Source organism: Harmonia axyridis, chromosome 2 (assembly GCF_914767665.1).
Source record: "Harmonia axyridis chromosome 2, icHarAxyr1.1, whole genome shotgun sequence".
NCBI lineage: Eukaryota > Metazoa > Arthropoda > Insecta > Coleoptera > Coccinellidae > Harmonia > Harmonia axyridis.
In genome coordinates this window covers 1,425,314-1,447,013 of record NC_059502.1, presented here as the reverse complement: position 1 = coordinate 1,447,013, position 21,700 = coordinate 1,425,314, and the positions used below count along the sequence as shown (strand labels likewise).

The 21,700-nt window shown below is 36.7% G+C and overlaps 1 protein-coding gene across 3 annotated transcripts in view; it reads right to left on the bottom strand.

The window, feature by feature from the left end:
* LOC123671993 (pleckstrin homology domain-containing family G member 3) overlaps window positions 1-21,700 on the bottom strand; it is a 135,073-nt gene that overhangs the window by 38,260 nt on the left and 75,113 nt on the right. Inside the window, exon 1 of one of the 3 annotated variants that reach the window (XM_045605931.1) lies at window positions 9,343-9,583. The exons of 1 other annotated variant lie outside the window; for it this stretch is intronic. The gene's annotated coding sequence lies outside the window, so the exon portion shown is untranslated. Of the gene's footprint in view, window positions 1-1,617; window positions 1,794-9,342; window positions 9,584-21,700 lie in introns of those variants that run through there. One more of the 3 variants, XM_045605930.1, reaches the window with a different exon arrangement.

Below are 21,700 nucleotides of genomic sequence, written 5' to 3'. Positions count from 1 at the left end.
GCCCCACAGAAAGTAGTCTAGCGGTGTTAAATTACAAGATCTTGGAGGCCAATTCACAGGTTCAAATCGTGAAATTAGGCGGTCACCAAACGTGTCTTTCAATAAATCGATTGTGGCATGTGTGTGACACGTTGCGCCGTTTTGTTGGAACCACAGCTACTGGACATCATGGTTGTTCAATTCAGGAATGAAAAAGTTAGTAATCATGGCTCTATACCGATCACCATTGGCTGTAACGTTCTGGCCATAATCGTTTTTGAAGAAGTACGGACCAATGATTCCACCAGCTCATAAAGCGCACCAAACAGTCAGTTTTTCTGGATGTAACGGTGTTTCGACATACACTTGAGGATTAGCTCCACTCCAAATGCGGCAGTTTGGTTTGTTGACGTAGCCATTCAACCAGAAGTGCGCTTCATCGCTAAACAAAATTAGCTTATGAAAATCGGGAACAACGGCAATCTCATTTTGGGCCCATTCGACGAATCTACGCCTTACTTGATGATTGATCGTTTGGCTTCAATTCTTGCAATTGCCAAACCAAACTGAGAATAAATCACTTGACAGCTGTTAAATCAGTCGCCATATTGAACAGTAATGCCAACTTAAAGTTATATACCTCGAAAAAAACACCCTAAACTAGTCAGTCGATTAACTAAATGATCTCATGCATGAATTCTTTTTAAATTGATCTCAATATTCAGAAAAAAAAATTGATTTCGATAACACAATTTCTAAATGTTGTTGAAACGTGTATGTTTCTATTATTGAATGGCATAACCTAATGAACACAAATGTCATAACAAATGTCAGAAAATATTACTCAGTGTCCAATTCCCAATGATCATCCAATTCTCAGTTGTTGGTTTAAAAGAGATAATATTGAACACCCGAAAATTCCAGAGGTTTTAGTTCACAACCGCTAGGAAGCTAATAGCTCAATTCCGTCTTCATACAAAAATATAACGCCGTCATTAAAAAACAAGTAGATTTACAGACCCATAAACCTAAGACCGCACGAGAAATGCATATTCATACGTTCTGTTTTACTTCCTCGTTCTAGAAACGATCGGTGGGTGGCAGAACTGGAGAACGCGAAGGCCACGCACATAAATAAATGCATATCGGGGTCTGTGTTGCCGATATGCGGGTATCAATCAGAAAGGAAGGTCCATCACTTAAAGAAAAGTATGAGGGTCTTTAAAAACAGTATAACGAAGGCTTACGTAACGTTTGAGAAGTTCAAGAGGTTAAAGATCTAATCAGTTTGTGCTTTTGCCATAAATTCCTGGGGTTAACAGCTTAGTGCTATAAAAGGAATGTCAGAAATGTCATTACATTCCTTTGTCGCAAATTGAAAGTGGATGTAATTGTAATTAAGAGAGAGAAAGAGCTCGTCGAATTACTTGGTATAAGTACCTATACGTTTAAAAATTTCATGGTTCATAAAACCACCACCATTTTCACAACAATCATTAAGGAAAATAGAAAGAATGAAAAAAAGTTAATTTAACGAAGTATGTCTAGGATATAGTAGATTTAATTTAATTAAATTAATAACAAAAAAATCGGTTGCAACACTGAACTCATATCATGCAAGTTAAGTTTCGAACTTACCCTGAACATTTCAAGTTTCTAGGTTTTTCCGTTATCAATTCTTCAAGTAGAATGATTGCTCAAATCTATCCTACAATTTATGATCATTTTAACTATAAAATATAGGATGTTTTCTGATTTGTTCACTGATTAGATTTTGTTTGAGACATTTTGAGCGGCACGAAACCAAGATCTACTAAAATTTATGTCTTCGCTTCCATAGGTGACAAATAATTGACTTATATCTATGGCAACGACAAAGGAATTTGCTGTGTGTAGCATAGAAAACAAACTGAGGTTTTGCCAATATCCTTCAAATCGGAGTCCAAGTGGACTGATCACTAAAGAATCTCAAGAAAGAGCAGACTAGCATACGGTTGCTCAAAACATTATTATTCGATAAAATTTGCAGTTGACAGAGATGAAAAACTCAACCACAGATTTTGATTGTCAGTACTCTAGTTACTGGTGATCACAGATTGAACGAATTCCAAAACCCCGCCTACCAATCGATGGTGCTGGTATAGACTGAATTATTAAGTAGTCTATGAGGCTGACTTGCAAAAATTGGTGAATAATTTACGTAATCCGATCAGTTTTTCTTCAGATGCTTATTTCAAAGGTATTTTATGAAATTTTGAGTACAAGTTACATTTGATAGTATCAATTATTTAATCAAATGATGTTGATGATGGAAAAATATGTTTTGTATTATAGAATTGTGATATTTCGTCAGTAAATTGCTGGAAGTGGTGATGGAAAAGGAAGGTAATGAAGTTTTGGAAAAATAATGGATCATTATGAATTTAACAATGACGAAAAGTCTCTTCATATTGAGAAATAGATCGATCGGTAAGTTTAGGGTATTTTATCATAATTTACGTTTAATATTATCAAATGGTATTGATAATACTCAATATTTTGTTTGTTATAGATTCATGATGTCTCATTGGTCGATTTCTAGAGGTGATGATGAAAATAAAAGGCCACGAAGATGAATCGAAGTATATAAGTATCGGTGAGTTCTTACAACAATTATTGTAGGCAGTAAGTTCATTCAAGGAAAACAACTTTTTTCAAATTTCAACTTTGATTCAAGTAATTTGTAAATTGGATCAAATTGATCGTAGGTGAATCTGGAATTGCTCAAATTAGTAAATTCTGCAGTGTTTTGAGGATTTTTATTGATAAATTCTACTGCAATAACATTACAAGTTGTTTTTGAGTGATCTATCTAAATGAGGTGTATAAGGAGTGTTCCAGGAAAAGATGCTGATATTTGAGGGTATGAATCCTTGACTGATTTTTAGATCCTATTTTCTTTAGGAATCTATGTCCTGAACCTTTCAACTTTTGTGGTACAGGGTGTTCAAGTTTCAAGATGGTTTAGAAGTTAGTGTTAACAACTTCATATGTTTTTGTGGTCGTCATTTTTAACAGCTAATCTTGATTATTTTAGTTTTTGTTGGTGTTATTGAAAGTTTTTTTTTTATTTTGGGGTAAACTTTATTATCGATTGAAATAATTGAATGATTGATTTTGTTTTTCCTGAATCGATCAATTTTTCTTCAGATAGTTATTTCTAAGGTATTTTATGGAATTTTTGATGCAAGTTGCATTTGATACATTCAATTATTTCATCAAATAGTGTTGATGCTATTAAAATATGTTTTATATTTCAGAATTATGAAATCTTGTGAGTGAATTGTTAGAACTGATGATGAAAATGAAAGGCAGTGAATTTATAGGAAAATAATGAAACCATACGAATTTTACAATGATGAAAAATCCCTTCAGATTAAGGAATAGATCGGTAAGTCCCAAAAACAATTATAATAGGGAGTAAGTTCATTCAAGGAAAACAACTTTTTCCAAATTTCAACTTTGATTTAGGTTATTTTCAAATTGAATCAAATTCATCGTTGGTGAATCTTGAGTTGCTCGAATTTGTAAATTCTGCACTATTTTGAGAATTTTTGTTGACACATTCTACTGTAATAAAATAACGAGTTGTTTTTGAGTGATCTTTCTACTTAAATGAGGTATATACAGGGTGTTTCAGGATAAGATGCTGATGTTTAAGGGTTTGAATTCTTGAGTGATTTTTAGATTCGATTTTCTTTATAGATACTATGTACTGAAACTTTGTTAACTTTTTGAGCAAAATTCGAAAGGATTTTCGCAAATATGGCGGTTTGAAATTTTCATTTTCTAACAACTTCAAAATTACGACTTGACTTGAAATCAAGTCAAGCTCAAGCCAAGTAGCTTGAAAATCAAGCCAAGCCGTGAATCCCTAGACGAGCTCTCAAAATCCTTTTAATCAAATTTTCTTATTCGAATAATCGTTAATTGAAAATTCGAAACGAGCAATAAAATTTTCGTAATTCCCTTCTCGAAGGAATTTCGGGTACTTAAACAACTCTTCCCTCACGTTGTTTTGACAGAAACCTCGGCATATTACCGACACAATAATGGAGGTCCCCGTTACGGCTAATTTTCGCTAAATGCCGTCGAAATTCTCGGAACCGTCGAAGAAATTGTGATCGCGGAATTTTTTTGATACATTTTACGGATAAAAAACCAGTTCGAAAAGTAATTTGTAATATCACGTGGTAATTGGCTAACTGTGATTGCTGCACAGGCTTTTTGGCCACATGCGGTTTAAATGCGTAGCACGATGTAAAATATGATCCCATAAATTCTGCAGGTAACGGTGAAGCGGTCGATGGAAAAAGGTAATGCGAAATAAAAAAAAAGGGTTGGGGCGTACGGAGATTTTTTTTAGTGAAATATTCGTAGTCTTTTTTCGATAATATTTCACGAGAATTATCTGTGAGGGAGTGTATTTTTGACACAAAATTTCCACCAAAAGTAGGTTTAAAGAAATTGATTACCAAAATTTGTCGCATCAAGTATTTTCTTTGAGTGAAGGATGTTTTTTTAGAGCTATAAAACTTTAAATTGCAATAAAACAACGATGGATTATTCGATTCACATGAATTTCATTTATCCGCAAGATAATCTTGTGGCATTACATTTTAAATATGATTTCTGGCATATGACCGCCACGGCTGGCTCGGATGTAGTCCAATCTGGACGTCCAATTTTCGATGACTTTTTCCAACATTTGTGGCCGTATATCGGCAATAACACGCCGAATGTTGTATTCCAAATGGTCAAGGGTTTGTGGCTTATCCGCATAGACCAATGACTTTACATAGCCCCACAGAAAGTAGTCTAGCGGTGTTAAATCACAAGATCTTGGAGGTCAATTCACAGTTCCAAAACGTGAAATAAGGCGGTCACCAAACGTGTCTTTCAATAAATCGATTGTGGCACGAGATGTGTGACATGTTGCGCCGTCTTGTTGGAACCACAGCTCCTGGACATCATGGTTGTTCAATTCAGGAATGAAAAAGTTAGTAATCATGGCTCTATACCGATCACCATTGACTGTAACGTTCGGGCCATCATCGTTTTTGAAGAAGTACGTATCAATGATTCCACCAGCCCATAGAGCGCACCAAACAGTCAGTTTTTCTGGATGTAACGGTGTTTCGACATACACTTGAGGATAAGCTTCACTCCAAATGCGGCAGTTTCGTTTGTTGACGTAGCCATTCAACCAGAAGTGCGCTTCATCGCTAAACAAAATTCGCTTATGAAAATCGGGAACAACGGCAATCTCATTTTGGGCCCATTCGACGAATATACGCCTTACTTGATGATCGTTTGGCTTCAATTCTTGCACGAGTTGGATTTTGTAAGCATGCAAACCAAGATCCTTCCGCAATATCTTCCATAAAGTGGATGGACACAGATCCAATTCTATTTTGATTTGATACTAGCACCGCCATCTATGCATCAGACCGGGGACTTTTCAATTGGCTCAATAAAACTCATCGTGTATAAACAGACGTGCAAAAACTTCCAACATTTCCGCCAAAGGTAGACAAGTAAATAAATTCGAATTCAATTATCTTTCGTTCACTATAACCAAGAGAACGTCAATATAATTATAGATAATAGTAGAAGTAAAGTGTTGCGATACTTCACGTAGTATTTATGAAACAAACATTGTTTATTTTCTCGAACGCCAACTACTCGTAAATTTACATTCGATAAGTGATGTTTATTCAATTTTTACGATCGGTTGGTCAACTGTGCGTTTGATTCGATTATCTCTTTCTCTCTCCGGTCTCAATAAAAGAAGAATTTAATCTTATTTGATTATCAATTGGAACCAATATACTAGATGCGGAAATAGGTCGTTAGTCTAAAGTGATGAAACTTATGAATGGACTAATTTCTGATTGACTAACATCTGGCATTGTTCTTGTCATTCAGATCAGTACGATCCAGAAATGTTCATACATCTTTTACAAGTTCATTTATTCTTTATTTAGGGAACTCGCAATTTTTCATTTGAAAGGAAAATATTAATTTTTATCAATTTTTTTATGATTTCATTGAATTTCAAAACTGTAGATTTCATCGGAATGAAAACATTGCTCAGAATAAAAAAAAATTCACAAATATCGAATATTTTCGTGACCACAAATCGACACAGTTAAAATTTATGGTGTTATTATGAAATATTAATTTGCGTATACAGGGTGTTTCTAAATTGAAGGTAACGGGTGTTTTTTTTCGAGGTATAAACTTTAAGTTGGAATTACTGTTCAAGATGGCGACAAGTGATTTATTCTCAGTTTGGTTTGGCAATTCATCATGAATAGACTCAAGCCTGAACAACCCTTGCAAATAGTGCAATTTTATTTCGAAAATAATGGTTCTGTGCGGAATACGTATCGCGCACTACGTCCATTAGCGATGAAGAGCACTTCTGGTTGAATGGCTTCGTCAACAAACAAAACTGCTGCATTTGGAGTGAAGCTAATCCTCAAGTGTATGTCGAAACAACGCTACATCAAGAAAAACTGACTGTTTGGTGCGCTTCATGGGCTGGTGGAATCATTGGTCCGTACTTCTTCAAAAACGATGATGGCCAGAACGTTACAATCAATGGTGATCGGTATAGAGCCATGATTACTAACTTTTTCATTCCTGAATTGAAAAACCATGATGTCCAGGAGCTGTGCTTCCAACATCGATTTATTGAAAGACACGTTTGGTGACCGCCTAATTTCAAGTTTTGGACCTGTGAATTGGCCTCCAAGATCTTGTCATTTAACACCGCTAGACTACTTTCTGTGGGGCTATGTAAAGTCATTGGTCTATGCGGATAAGCCACAAACCCTTGACCATTTGGAAGACAACATTCACCGTGTTATTGCCGATATACGGCCACAAATGTTGGAAAAAGTAATCGAAAATTGGACGTCCAGACGTGGCGGTCATATGCGCGTGACTTTTCATATCGCTGCAAGTACTAACATTGCCATAATATCTCAAATAAAGCGTTTATTTGTATAACTCTTTCTACGAAAACCGTACCATCAGTTTGCAATGACATTGATTATGACGAATTGAGGAAATTGCATTTTAAAGTTCTATAGCTCAACAGAAAACACCCTTTACTTTAGGAAACATATAACTAAATTTCCAGTGTTCATAATATTCCCTATTTTCTGTAATTTCTCATTGATTCAAACCAGTATTCTGGAAATGAATCTAATAATTATCAATTTCTAACTCGAATTATTCAATACTTAGTGTTTTATACTCGTAATTCCATAATGAATATCGTACAGAATTTCTTATTAGAATATTTACAAGTGCGCGTGACTTTTCATATCGCTGCAAGTATTACTAACATTGCCATAATATCTCAAATAAAGCGTTTATTTGTATAACCCTTTCTACGAAAACCGTACCATCAGTTTGCAATGACATTGATTATGTCCAATTGAGGAAATTGCATCAATTTTCAATTCATTTGTCACTTTAACGCGGTAAACAACCTTGGTTGCGTATAGAAATTGCTGTTTCGATGTGGCGTAATATACATAGGTTTTACGGTATTTCGAAGGGAATCTTATGAGATTTGTTTCCCAATAATGAGTAATGATTCGATTAAAAAAATTCCAGAAAAACAATGAAGTGGAATGTTGCCTCTGTTTAGTTTTAATGATTTTCACCTACAATTTATTTGTAAATCGCCAATTAGGATTCAAGAAAAGCTCGTTTGTTGCAATGTTTCATGTGTCTTTAACGTTTTTTATGTCTAAATTAGCCTATAATTGAAATTAGTGAGTATCAATATAATCAATATCTTCATAGTTCATAAAAATTTATATCGATTGGTATCAGGAAATATGTTGGCATTCACACGTCTAAACTTCAACATTGTTTGGCTGGGGTTTTCCACTATACAAAATGTGTGTTATTATAGATAACATCTTGTGATATTTGTCCAAGTAACATCTGTTAATTTCAACTTATATATAAAGTTTTCCAATAGAAATAATACAATTTAAAAATGATTATTTACGATAGCAACATTATTATTATTATTTATATGTGTATTATTTTTTGACATTTCTTATGTCAGTAGGCATTTGATCATGGAAAGATACACACTTGAACAATGTTCAGAAATTGTTAAATTGTTTTAACAAAATCTGTGCTCATTTGTGAATTGTGTTGAAATATGTATCTTTCCATAATCAAGTGGTATAACCTACTGAACACAAATGACATAAGAAATGTCAAAAATAACAAACAGTGTTGCCATTATAACCATTTTGAATTGTATCATTTTTTTTTTTTGGGGGAAACCCTATACTTATGACGTAAATTGGGCCTAAAATTGTCTTTCGGCAGCTTCCTACTATCCAAAGTGTATACAGGGTCTTCATAAATTGAAGGTACGAAGGAAAAGCGATTCCTTGGATAATTTGTTTTCTAGATACCGGGTGTATCTTGTAATACTTTTTCTCAAAAGCGATTCCTTGGATAATTTGTTTTCTGGATACAGGGTGTATCTTGTAGTACTTTTTCTCCAAAGCGTATCGATGGAGGTTGTTCATGAATTGGTGATATAAAGAGAAAATGAGAGATTCCTTGGATAATTTGAAAAAAAAGTCCTATAAACATAGGCTCGCAAAAGCTGTTTTATACAAGATGTTTCTTGTAGTCGTACTTTTTTGATGATTATACCAGTTTATAAAATTTTTATTAATCTTCGCTACAGAATGGGTAAATGAGTACCAAAACTTATAATGAATTCATTCAATACAGCTTTTCAACTGGATCTTCATAATAATTTGTATTTTCCTGAGAATTATTATAGAATTGTTCGAAATTCGAAAATTAAATACTAGACTAGAGTTTATTTTTACATTTTCCTAAAAACTACCAGTGGTCTGCCAAAATAAAGTTCTGGAGAAAATAAGGGACGAGAGTTCCAAAAAAATATCACCCTAATGATTTGCATTCAAAATTAGCATATCACATGATTAAAACTTCGAATTGGAATATCTATGCTAAATTTAAATTGAATATCTTGTGAAGGGAAGGTGCTATGAGAAAAAACAAGAAAAGAAAAACAAAGTGTTTTCGGGCTCATCTGTATAGACCTTTTTTTCTTGAAATTAATGATCGTTCAAAGGTTATGGACTTTGACAATACGTGACAAGTCAATTATGATTGTTTAATGATAATAGAACATGGTGGGATGTCAAAGATTGATCTTCATTTGAAAAAAGGCAAAAATTATAAATTCGATTCCGGGAATTCTAGTAAAAGCTCGAAAGCACTCCGAAACTTTCCACAACTCACCACATCGTCCTGACCAGGCCTAATCGAACAGGCGCTTTCGCACTCAGCAGGCCACTTGATGACGGTCCCGTCATAGATCTGCATAACAGACGCCGATCATCGAATAATCGACCGGAAACTCGATTAATCGCCAGTCGAACGTCGACGTACCGGCGCCCAGCGTCCCACTCGTCGGGCGTCAGTCAATGACAGAAGAAAAAGAACGCGGGTTGATGGGAAAATAGTTTTCCGCCCGCGGCAGGAAGTGTACACTCGAAACAGTCGGTCTGGACTGAACAGTCGGTGGGGTCAAGTGTGCTGCTAAAACGAGGTTGGTCCGAAGGTTGGTACGAACGATCGTTTATTTTAGGTGTTTCGTGTTCCGGAGTAGTTAGATGGGTAAATAAGGGGTTTGGGGGAAGGGAGGCACTGGAGGTTTAAAACGATTTGGGGGGGACAAAGGCTAAAGGAAATCTTGCGTCAAGACTTTTACTGAAAATTTTTCGACAGTTCTAACAACCAATCAAATTTTGTCATTAGGTGGCACTCCACCCTTAGAGTAATGAATATAGATAGAGGGAGCATATGTCATTTTCAGTAAGCATATTTTGTCACCAACATGAACCATCAAATTTGACATGAAGCGCGCGGAAATGAAAACATATCAGTCATACGATATTTCACTCAATTCGCGAGTTTCTCCACAAAGAACGCACTTCTTATGTCCCATAGAGAATCAACGTTTCATATTAACTATATATATTGAAATAAATACCTACATATATCAGAAATTTAGAAATCAAACTTCAAGCGCGCCAAACGATGTGAAAAAACCAATGACACTAGGAGAGCAAAAGTTGCCAAACCTTGGATTTAGCAAGTTAATATAGAAAATAATAAATATTCTGCTTATTATAAAATCGACAATAAGGAAAAATATCGGATTGCAAATATTCAAATTTGCATATTTATTCGGGAATCACTCAAATAAATATATTTCATTCAATACAATAAACATTCATAACGATATAGTAGAATTGTGGATTTCAAAATAAATCACAATCTGACAACGTAACCTAACCATGTTGGGGACACGTAACAATTGCATATACTCCCTCTATCTATGTTTATTACTCTATGATTTCACCCAATCATGTCAACATTACACTGATGTGCAATTGCAATTATCAATCACTATGACAACACGATTGAGTTTGACAACTTCATTCCAAATAAATTTCAAAACGTCACATATTGGCAATGAGTATGTTCAAAGTATAACAAAGTAAAAATGCGGTAATCAAAGAAAAATTCACAGAAATACAAATAACAGTCACAAATATATTTGGGGAACATTTATGGATTTTTGCTGCGAACGAGAATATGAATTGGATGAACATAGGAGCTTAGAAGAATTGACGTAAATACCAAAAGATTGGGCGGTCAAGATGAGAAAGAAAAACGGGACTCAATATCAAGAAGCAACGGTTAAGACAATGTAGAACGTTTTGTGCAAACTCTTGCAAAAAAGTAGATAGTATAATGACTATAACATTATGATTGACCAGTTTAACAATATAGTATTCAAATCAGCCTGAGATGGCCACTATGCAATGGTAATAAATCATCTATAGTAGGGAACAACAACGAATCTAATGTGTAGTTAAATTTCAAATAACGTCATGAATTTTTTTGTAAAAAATTTATCACCGAATATTTCTCGGGCATTGACAAATGCTTCATAGTTTGACCAATTTCTTAAGCTTGTATCTTGGTAACATAGCTCTCGAGATGCTTTCAGTGAGCATCGAATATGGGACACCCTGTACCTTCAACACATTTTACCTCTAAACTAGCAAGTATCGATAGTATTCTCAAATACCACTCAATGCCACACATTCTTTATCCATTTTGCAAGTCACCTTCCAAACGGGTCCACTACTGATCCCATGACGAATCCCATCCCAAGACCGACGACAGCCTACCCCGATGGTGTTAATTACCTGGTGTGGCCCGACAAAACCTCCAGGTGTCCAACCCTTTATATCCAATTGAAATTCGACGATAAACCACAACGACAAAAGGCGTCCGTCGTTCGTCCATATGATTACGAGATGACTCGACGACATTGATCCACATATTAGTTAGGATAATAAAAGACCATATGGTAAATTGCTGAACGAAGTAGGCGCACGACCGAATAGTTCGACTTTCCAATGCGACGTTGCGCAATTGCAGAATTTATGAATGGACGGATTACGGAACGTGGCGGTGTTGCCGTTTAGCGGGTTTGGGAGGGAGATCTACGGATTTTGGATGCGATCTGCCGAATGTTCTAACCTCGTCCAAAGCTTTTTTCGTTAACTACAAGAGAACTTAAATGTTTTCGGATATGCTGTTGTTTATCAAGGGTCTGGCGGTGGAATATTCTAGGCAGGCACCATCTGGGTATCTTTCAGCTAGAAATCTTTGTAAATATAAGATTCCTGATAACGAACAGAAACTACCAAAATTGTAACATCTATACTGATGGTCAAGCTGCTATCAAATCACTGAGCTCTGATGCCATCAATTCAAAGTTTACAAGGGAAAACCTAAAAAGCATCAATGAACTAGGCAATAGTAATAAGATCTTCTTAGTTTGGAGGCAAATACATTTGCCAAAGAAGGAGCAAGAATGTCTTTCAGTAAACCGGAAGATTTTTGTGGTAGAGAAAAATACAACCATAACAAAGAGTTTAGATAGAGAGATGAATCCAAAAGGGAAGTATTCTAGCGGAATATTCCAGAGATGAATAGAAACTGCAAGATTCAAAAAGCGTCTAAATTTTAGTAAGAATATGCTATATCTTTTCACCGGCTTCCTTAGAGGGAATAAACGCCTCAGGAAACACCTACTGAGAATAAGGTTTGCAGATACAGACAAGTCTGTGGGGAGGAAGAACAAATTCTTGATCTCCTCGTCACATCATGTCTCGCAAACCAACGCAAAAAATGCTTTGGTTCAGAAACAGAAGGAGAGAGGATGTGACCTCTTTGAAGCAATCTCTGATACTGGAAATAGATTGGTACCTCAAGATGGTGCAGTGATGAGAACAGCTATGATGGAAACACAGCACATCTTGAAGTCACGGTGCGAAGTAAGCCCTTACACAATTAATACCGAAATGAATGCTTTCTTATGACCCAGAACCTTTCTGGAGTAAAGGAAAATGCTCCTACAAGAAAGTTTTTCGAGAGAAGGAAGAAACCAAAGCAAAATACTGTGGTGGAATCTTCTAGGGATGGATCTTTCCAAACGTTTCCTTTGTTATTAATGCTGGAAGATCTAAGAAGTATATACGTTTGAACATGTTTCCTCAGTGGATTCCTTACAGGTTATTGACGATTCAAGAAGCACCTTATGAGAAAAGGGTTATCGAAAACAGATGAGTCTGTATGATGAAAGAAGATATTAAGTCAATCAGGAACTGATTGCACTTGGCAGAAAATAGGATGTGACTTCCTGGAAACCACCCTAGATGCTAGAATTGATGGCCAGCTCAAGAAGGTGCAGTGTTAAGAACTGATGGAGACACAATAGAGCTCAAAATCGAGGTGCAATGTAGCTTCTGATACAATTAAGAAACATTTAAATTGATTGCCAAATCTACCCTCTGTCCAGTAAATTCTCCATAAAACCCAACTGGCAACATCTACGATCCGACTCCTCGCGATTCTCGTCTATTCAAACATGGCATTTACCTCTAATTAACAGACTTTCCTCGTTCTACCGAAACGGTGGTATTTAGATGTGGCGCGGAATTTTTATTGGCAATTTTCTAATTACAGACGCCACGTTTTTGTGGGAATGTCCATTCGCGACATGGTCGGACGAAAATTATGAAAGCAGCGAGAAATATTCGAGAGGTTTCTTCTTGCTGGAAAAGAGGTGAATATTTATCAAGTTGGCGACTGCCAGAAGGTATCTTAATTACCAATTATGCTCTGTTATGTAACGTTGAGAATTGCGGTTATGAGGATCTTAATTAATACCTGCTTCGATTAAATAATGCTTCAGAAGGGAAGGGGGAATGAAATATTTGAAATTTTAAGGAAGAAAATCATCAATGTGATTCGAAACTATGTTGTGTTAAAGGTTAAAGCTTCTGAATTGCTGTCAAACACATTGATATCTTCACAATGTCTGCTATCTCGATCAACTTCACTTCATTCAAAATTATTTTGTGAACTTTTTTGATTTTTTCGTCGATGACCGCCTCTTTTGGGCGTCCACCGCGTTCGCCGTCTTCGGTGCTCATTTTACCACGTTTAAACTTAGCATACCAATCAATGATGGTTGATTTTCCTGGTGCAGATCCCGGAAACTCTTCATCAAGCCAAGATTTTGCTTCAACTGTATTTTTCCCTTCAGAAAGCAATATTTTATCAGCACACGACATTCTTTTTTCCATATTTTTTTCAAATAACAAAAGTAGCTACACTCACAACGCAATATCTCACAAACCAATGGTCGTACTGCTGTCAAATTTTGACAAGTATCGTTTGAAGGTTGGTACTAACTAAAAATCATATGGATTTAATACTAGAAGCGCCATCTGTGCATCAGTCCGGGGTCTTTTCAATTAGCCTAATATTTGAAAGTAAACAACGAGGGCAACAAAAGTCTTAGAAACTAGGAATCTGTCAGAAGTATTTGGAGGTGAAGTCTTCAATTCTTTGGCAGTTAAGCTCGACACCCCAAGAAAATTCCATACTTCTTTTATCGTCTTGCAACTTATGATAGCATTTCAAAAAATTCGATACAGATTCTGAGATGTAATTTTATCAAAAATTGCTCTGTTCATTTGTTTCTATTTGGTGTGTGAAAGCTGACTGTCGTCTTCTGAGAATTTATTTTTCTAACGAGCTTCTCCAACATACGATGAGATGTCAAGAATATACCAATCCTCTGGCACATATAAAAAAATTACACCGTCATGATCGTCGATACTTCGATAAGCAATCAACCTAACATCATATAATCGAATGAGTCAATTGAGCTGATTGCTTTCCAGTGACTCCAAGTTGGAATAAGGAAACATCCTATCCGAGAAATAATTAGTAATTAGGGAACCTAATTAAAAATTATGACCATGGACAAACGTGAGATGGTGAAACACTTGATTGTGTTTGTAATGGGACAGATTTTTTGTACACGGTCTGTGGGGAACGCGAAATGAATTTATTGGAGTTTATGGATTCTACATATGTTTAGCTAGTGGATCCAGTGGAAAAATATATCAGATTTGCTCACCAAATACCACATTTTAAAATTGTTCCACTTTGTAGCTGACTCACCTGAAACAAAAAAAATAATACTTCAATAAAATATAATCAAGAATTAAATATAAAGAATATATCAACAATAATTCCTGAAAACTGACAATTCCTATTGAAAGGAATTTTAGAATATACAGGGTGTCCCAAATTAAGTGCTGAAAGAATTTAGAGAACTACGACACTTCAAGAATCTCCGATCTCTTTTTTCGAAATAATGAGATATCAGAAATTAGATTGTAACTTACTTGATTCGTTCTAGTGTTACAGGGCGTTTTTTGAAAAATGACTGTTTCAAACATTTCGCTATATCTTGGTTTCTGTTCGAATCAAAGACCTGTAACTCAAGAACGAAGCAAGATATCTATGATTTGCTTTCTGATATTTTATTATTTCAAAAAAAGGGATCAGGGGTTCTTGAAAATATTTCTGTGAGCCTTATAGCTATAGTGGAACACCCTGTATATGAAATTATATTGAGAAAAAAATTCTCTGGTGTGTTTTTTTGCCCAGTAGCACTTGACCAGGTCAAAATCAGACCATCAGTAGATCTCCCGTTGAAACAGACTACATGGCAACGCCGGAATGTCTTTGATTAACCGCCACCGTCCAGGGGTTATCCTACCGAAAGGTTTATCGATATTTACCGGTATTAGTCAGCCTTTTAGCAATCAAATATGCATTGTACGATAAATAGTTTTATTTTATGGTGTTCGGCGTGCACTTATGTGTTTCTCTGAGTTGAGCAACGCCGTCCCATTGTTCTCTTTCATGTTGCCGCTTCGAACAGCGGGATATTGTTGATGACTGGTGGAAAAATTAGCGAAGGATTTGTTAGCGTGATTCATGCACATGGAGTTTCGCTTGTTGTTTTCAATGAACGAGCCTTTGGGTTCATTCAAGGAAAGAAAGTAACACTGAAAACATTAACGAGATGCCTTGCTTGATTTCTATAAAAGTGTGGCTCAAAAATTCCTTCAGTTGATCCACAAATGAAATAATTATTTTTGATTTTTCAATGTTATAAATTACCTGTTAAAATCGAAAAACTACACACACATTGTTGAGGACTATTGGACCATCCTTTAAAATGGTTACAAGACAGAACGATAAGTGTCCTAAAATTTCTGAACGCTTCCTCTAATCAGATACCCCTCAAGTGTACATAAAGCCAAGATCCCCATATATCAGACCCGCCCAGTCTAGAGTAACAAGATCAAGGGCACCTGGTCGTGTAGAGTGGCCATTAGCTCTATCAATTTCTCGCAGTCTTCGATCTATCTATTGTTGCCGGGTTCCAGAACCCATTACCGGAGTTTATTACGCTTTTGGATCGGGATAATACGTCGTTAACAGGGTGTTATTTCATGGACGTAATGATCGGTCGAGATATCGCCTGATGGGTAGAGACAGACAAGCGTGGACAAGCAGATTTTTCATGAAAATCTGGAGCGCCTTGGGCTAGCGTCAATCTGGACGATTTTGTGCACGAGATGGGGAGTCCTGGGGGCTGGAAGATGCTGTTGGATTGGAGTTTCACTCACGAGAGGATTGCGGAAGATGTCAGGAATCTCAAATGAGATTTGCAATTGAAAATGGCTAGGCTAAGATGAGATAAGAATTGTGCAGATCGGACTATGTTTAGACTTGTCAGTTGAATGTTGACATAGCCTTAAAGGGGTAATTCTACGAATGGTTTTCTGGAGAAAATTTCATGGATTAAACCTAGAAAGTACTGTTAATTGGTCATTTGAAAATTCCAGCAATGCACTGACGTTGAGTCAGTGTATTTTATAGTTTCGTTGAGTAATAGATGGAGAAATTTTGCTAATTACAGAACTGCAACACATTTCCAAGGAGATCGACTTCAATATAACTCAATCTGGCCTTAATCCTTGTGAGGATTTACTAATAGCTTGCTTAGAAGTCTGCTCTTTAGGCTGGCCACTTCTGAACATTCGCACGGTAGTTGTTCAACTGATATCATGTAAAAGTTGCAAAGTAAATTTCATATATTTGTCGATAAGTTTGTAGTAACTGCAAAAGTTTTTGGTTATAGTATGGAGAAACTTTCACGAGCTTTTTATTTGAAGAAATCTTAGTGTATTCCTCCAGGGAAATCTTTTATTTCTGAGATATTTTTGTTAAATTTCTGACCTGTTGTGTCATTCGCTAAGATCACATAATAGTTTAGGTCTAGAGGGTAGATTTGAGGAGGTTTCATTGCATCGAGACCTTATGATCTTTTGTGCCCCCATCATTAGTCTTTGTAGTCTACAGCTCATGCTCCACTTCCAGAGTTTTGATGAACTCTAGTATCTGGGATGGCTTTCAGGAGGTTTGCGTCCTCTCTTCTGCAAGTTTTTTGCCCAAAGCTTTTTTTGCTCTGGCTAGCCATGGCGAGTCATTCCGTCACCAGGTGATCCGGAGTTTCTTCCTCCTTCCAGCAGAATCTGCATTCCACATTTTCTGCTAGACTCATTCTCATGAGGTGCTTCATGAGGCAGCAAGGTATTCAGTGAGGAGGTGTTGCATTTCTCGCTAAGATCCAGTTTATTCTTAGATACTCATCAGTCCTGAAGAAACTTTTTGGAATGCTCCAACCCAGGAAGTGCTTCTCAGGCGAGTGTAATCTTTGATGCTCTTTTTGTTCATTGGCTTGTTTATTGCCTTTATATCTGTCCTGGTTTTCATAGCAGATTCACTGTTGTTGTAGCCAGATGTTTCATGGTACTCTGATGATTCTTTCAGAACAGTCTTGAGTCCAGCTTTCAAGTCTAAGAATAATGAAATACATAAAGATGTCCTGCCTCTCTGCGATATAATACTGTTTATCTCTGTTGTTTTAATTGGTGACCAAAGGGAGATGAAAGGAGGTGTAGGTTTGTTATGGTACTTAGGATGATGAGCACAATTAAGGTTGACCTTACTTTTGCAAGTAAACCATTAACTTTTTCCAGTTATTTCGAAGCCTGAGAAGAGGACCAAAAGAGAGATGAAAGGAGATGTAGGTTTGTTATGGTACTTAGGATGATGAGCACAGTTAAGGTTGACCTTACTTTTGCTAGTAAACCATTAACTTCTTCCAGTGATTGCGAAGCCTGAGAAAAGTTGAAAAAGGCATATCTACACATGTTTTCTCTACTGTTCCGAGTCTCAAGCATGCCTTCTCGACTCCCCAACCGCAGAGTACCGAAAATTACGATCCTAACCAACCCGAACGTCTTAAGATCGTGCCGGTTCTTGCAGAGATAACAGTAGGTCGCGCAGATCGACGACAATGGGTTCCGTAGGCGTCGAGTCACCGGAGCGGAATGCGCGCGGATTTATTTCACGGATGATAGACAGAGGCGGCGCGTGCTGGCAGGAATGCAGCTAGGCGCCAACCGATAGATATCGGGGTCAACGCTTTCGTGATTACGGGCATCTTTGCGAAAGCGGGCGAAAGAGAGGTAGGTTGGGGACTTGAAAGTCTCTCTCTCTCGAGAGAGAGATGTGTAAGTCTTCAGGTGTGCGTTTTTACGTTTCGAAATTTTCGCAGGAAGATTTTTTTTTGGTTGCTTCGAGGTTTGCTGTTTCAGCTTAGGGGTTTACCTGATTTGGTCCCACATTGTTCAATCTTGATATGGACATTGATGTCACGGACATGGGAGTGTCGAAGGTAAATTGATGAATTAGAAAATATTGATATGGTCTTCCTGGGCACTCAGAAATCACAGGAAAAAGTGTTCAATAAATTTGTCAGATAGGTAGCATGAATATCTTCCACTTGGCTGGAACCTTTCTATGTTAGTGGAAAATGCAACTAAAGAAATGGAGATTCGAGAGAAGGAGGCAACCGAAAGATAAATACTCTGGTGGATTCTTCCAAGGACGGATAGAAACTTTGATTTTGCAAAAACTAAACTCCTTCAGAGCAGGGTTACATCTCCTCATTGGCATCGTTACAGATTTTTGCTCTCTCACGAAAAATTTAATGAGTTTATAAGAAACTGAGTGCAGAATATGTAGGAAGGAGAAAGAAACTTATGATCACATGGTCAAAAAATGCCAAGCTATGGTGGGTCAATGAAAAAAATATTTTGGACCAGCAAATTGTGGTGTGAATATATAACCTCCTTGAAACCATCCCAGATATTGGAGTTCATTAGTAATTTGGAGTTGAAAGACAGGCTGTAGATATAGTGACTCTGGAGGGGGCACCTCACGAACGCATTTAAATCAGATATTGATGTCTTTCTTACGAATTGGTGAATGCGCTAGGCATAAAACCTACTTTTCAGTGACTTTATGTGGCAGACTCAAACCACGATTTGTCGGTCCTAACTTTCACTTTCAGTGACTCTAACGATGGTAAATTCAATTGGAAGAGTTATCTGTACCAGTCCCATTTGAGTGTTTTCGAAGAAAATTCAATTCCATACAAACGCAAACTGAATATCCTAAATTTTCATCCGTCCATCGAATAATTTTGATAATTTTCTTGCAATTCACTCAGACTAGGACAGACATAATATGTATGTGTGAAATGCAAACCCTAACAATGGTCACTAATTTGGGGTCATAAGAGTAAAGAAGAATATGAATCCTCTTGAGCCAGCTTTTTGACAACGGCAAAAAAAATAATAACCTACTTATTGAATTAGACTTTAGTTTGACAAGTATATACATTATTAAACACTCAAAAAAGCTACATAAACTAGTAAAATTCTTACCTAGGCGATAAGGAACTGGATTGGACGAATTTATGATGACGTCAATTTGAAATGAATACGTCATTTGTCTTTTCGATCATTTGTGTATGGCGTTTTTGCGAATTTTAGTATTTCTCACAATAGAATAAGATGCTATTCTGAAAATTTGAATAGATCAGTCTTAAGGTATTTAAAACAACTTTTGAATTCTCAATTCTCTTTGAACCTCCAACAGGTTGCTATTGTAAAAACGAACCAAAGAAATCTTCACAATTAAATAGTATTGAATGAAAATAATAACCTTATTATTAACATAAAAATAATCTTCACAAAAGATGTTTCTAATTCCTAGTGACGTCACTGGGAAGAGGTTGCGTAATATTGCATTTTGGCGGTACCTGTAGAATTTCACTTTTTATATGCATACGAAATTGAATAATTCAAACTCTCAATTACACACACTCAATTTTTATTACCGTTTGAATATCAAAACTACTATTGATCTCTCTCAATACCCTACGACTGAATAGTTGATTATACGATTTTAAATCACGATTTTTTTCCTTACAGACAACAAATGGAAAAAACGACATCATCAGCCGCAAAAATCTCTTTGAAATCTATCAATAACTCCAAGGACCAGATGCAGATAAATGATCGATAGAATATGCCGCTCCGCAGGACATAAATTTAAACCTCGACTGGTATAATAGGACGACGATACTCGGAGTCCCACAAAAATAACGTATGAATAATACAGGCAATCAGTGTCCAGGTAATTTATAGCACGATATCGAGCGACGTTTACATCTATTACCGGGCGTAGAAACACCATTTACAGGAGCCGTCATAAGCTATATGTGCCTATATCAAAACATGTCAAAGGCATAATGGCAAATTATACGGCCTCCTGCCACTGTGCCGTGCCTCGCTGCGTGGATCTTGAGGTCGCTTTTATCGACTCCATAAAGTTTTAGGAGCATGCAGATTCATCGGGTGAGTACGAGTTGGTGTTTGTCTATTTTGCGGACGGTATACAGGGTGGCTCAGAAGTTGCGATGCGGTTTCACGGATTTTGTTGAGATTCCGAAGAAACTATGTTCGATTTTCTTAATAGGATATTTGGCACTTAACGGTTAAAGTATATAACTCTTCCAATTCATACGATCACGTAGATCACAAAAAAAAACCTGAAGTCTAGCGATTAGTCTATAATCTGTGCGAGCAGTCAAAGATATTCCACCCTATACCATAATCGATCCTCCCCCGAAACCAGTAGTATTCAGGAAATTGCACTGAGCATATCTTTCATGTGGACGTCTGTATACAAGGAAACGTCGATCGCAATGGTAGAGGCAGAATCTAGACTCATCTGTGAAGAGAACTCTTTCCCAATCAGCCTCTTTCCAATGGATATGCTCTCTCGCAAAATCCAAACGCGCCCTTCGATGAGCTGGGGTAAGAGCTGGGCCTCTTGTCGCTACACGAGGCCTCAAATCATATTCTCTGAGGCGATTTCTTATTGTCTGAGTGCTAATTTGCACCCCATGAGTTTGCTCAAGCTGATTTTGAAGGAGGCGAGCGGTTGCAAACCGTTGTCTCAACGAAGAAACTCTCAAGTAACGTTCTTGAATGGCAGTTGTTACCCGTGGTCTACCCTGTCCTGGTCTTCGGACATTCAAACCTGTCTCCCTGAATCGCTGCAACATTCTGGACACACTTGTATGGGAAACTCCAAACCTTTCTGCAATTCTTGTGTATGTCCACCCTTCTTCTCGCAAAACTACCGCTTGGGCACATTCCTCTTGGATCAAATTGCGTGTTTCGCGTTGCATAGCGATCGAGTGTAGAAAATCAAACGAAAGAAAAACTATTGATCACTAGAATTGATCGAGAACAACTGATTTCAGAATGGAGGCAATACATTCAAAATCTGATAATCTCATCTTTTTTATTCCTGCTGGGAAAAACATCTGTATTGAAGAAAAACGTTGAAAGTGGATAACATATGCATGCATAATTCTGATAAAAATAATTATCATTGAGAACACCTTCAGTTGTAGAATAAATTTGAGATTTCCATAATGTGCGTTAATTTTTTTACGCAGTGTAGTTCGGAATTGAGTGTATAGATTGAAAGGGTTAGGGATGAAAAATTGAAGTGAAAAAAATTTCTGGTTGAACGATATTAACATCAGTAAAGTATTTTTCTCTTCACGTGTTTTTTGAAACTCGACAAAGAATATTTTCCAATCGAAATTCTCAGACTACGCCACTGACCTTTCACAAAAGAAAAATTCCTTGGATGTCAATGGCCAACTGCAATTACAATTCGCGAAGATGTGCAACCTAAAATGTACCAACCA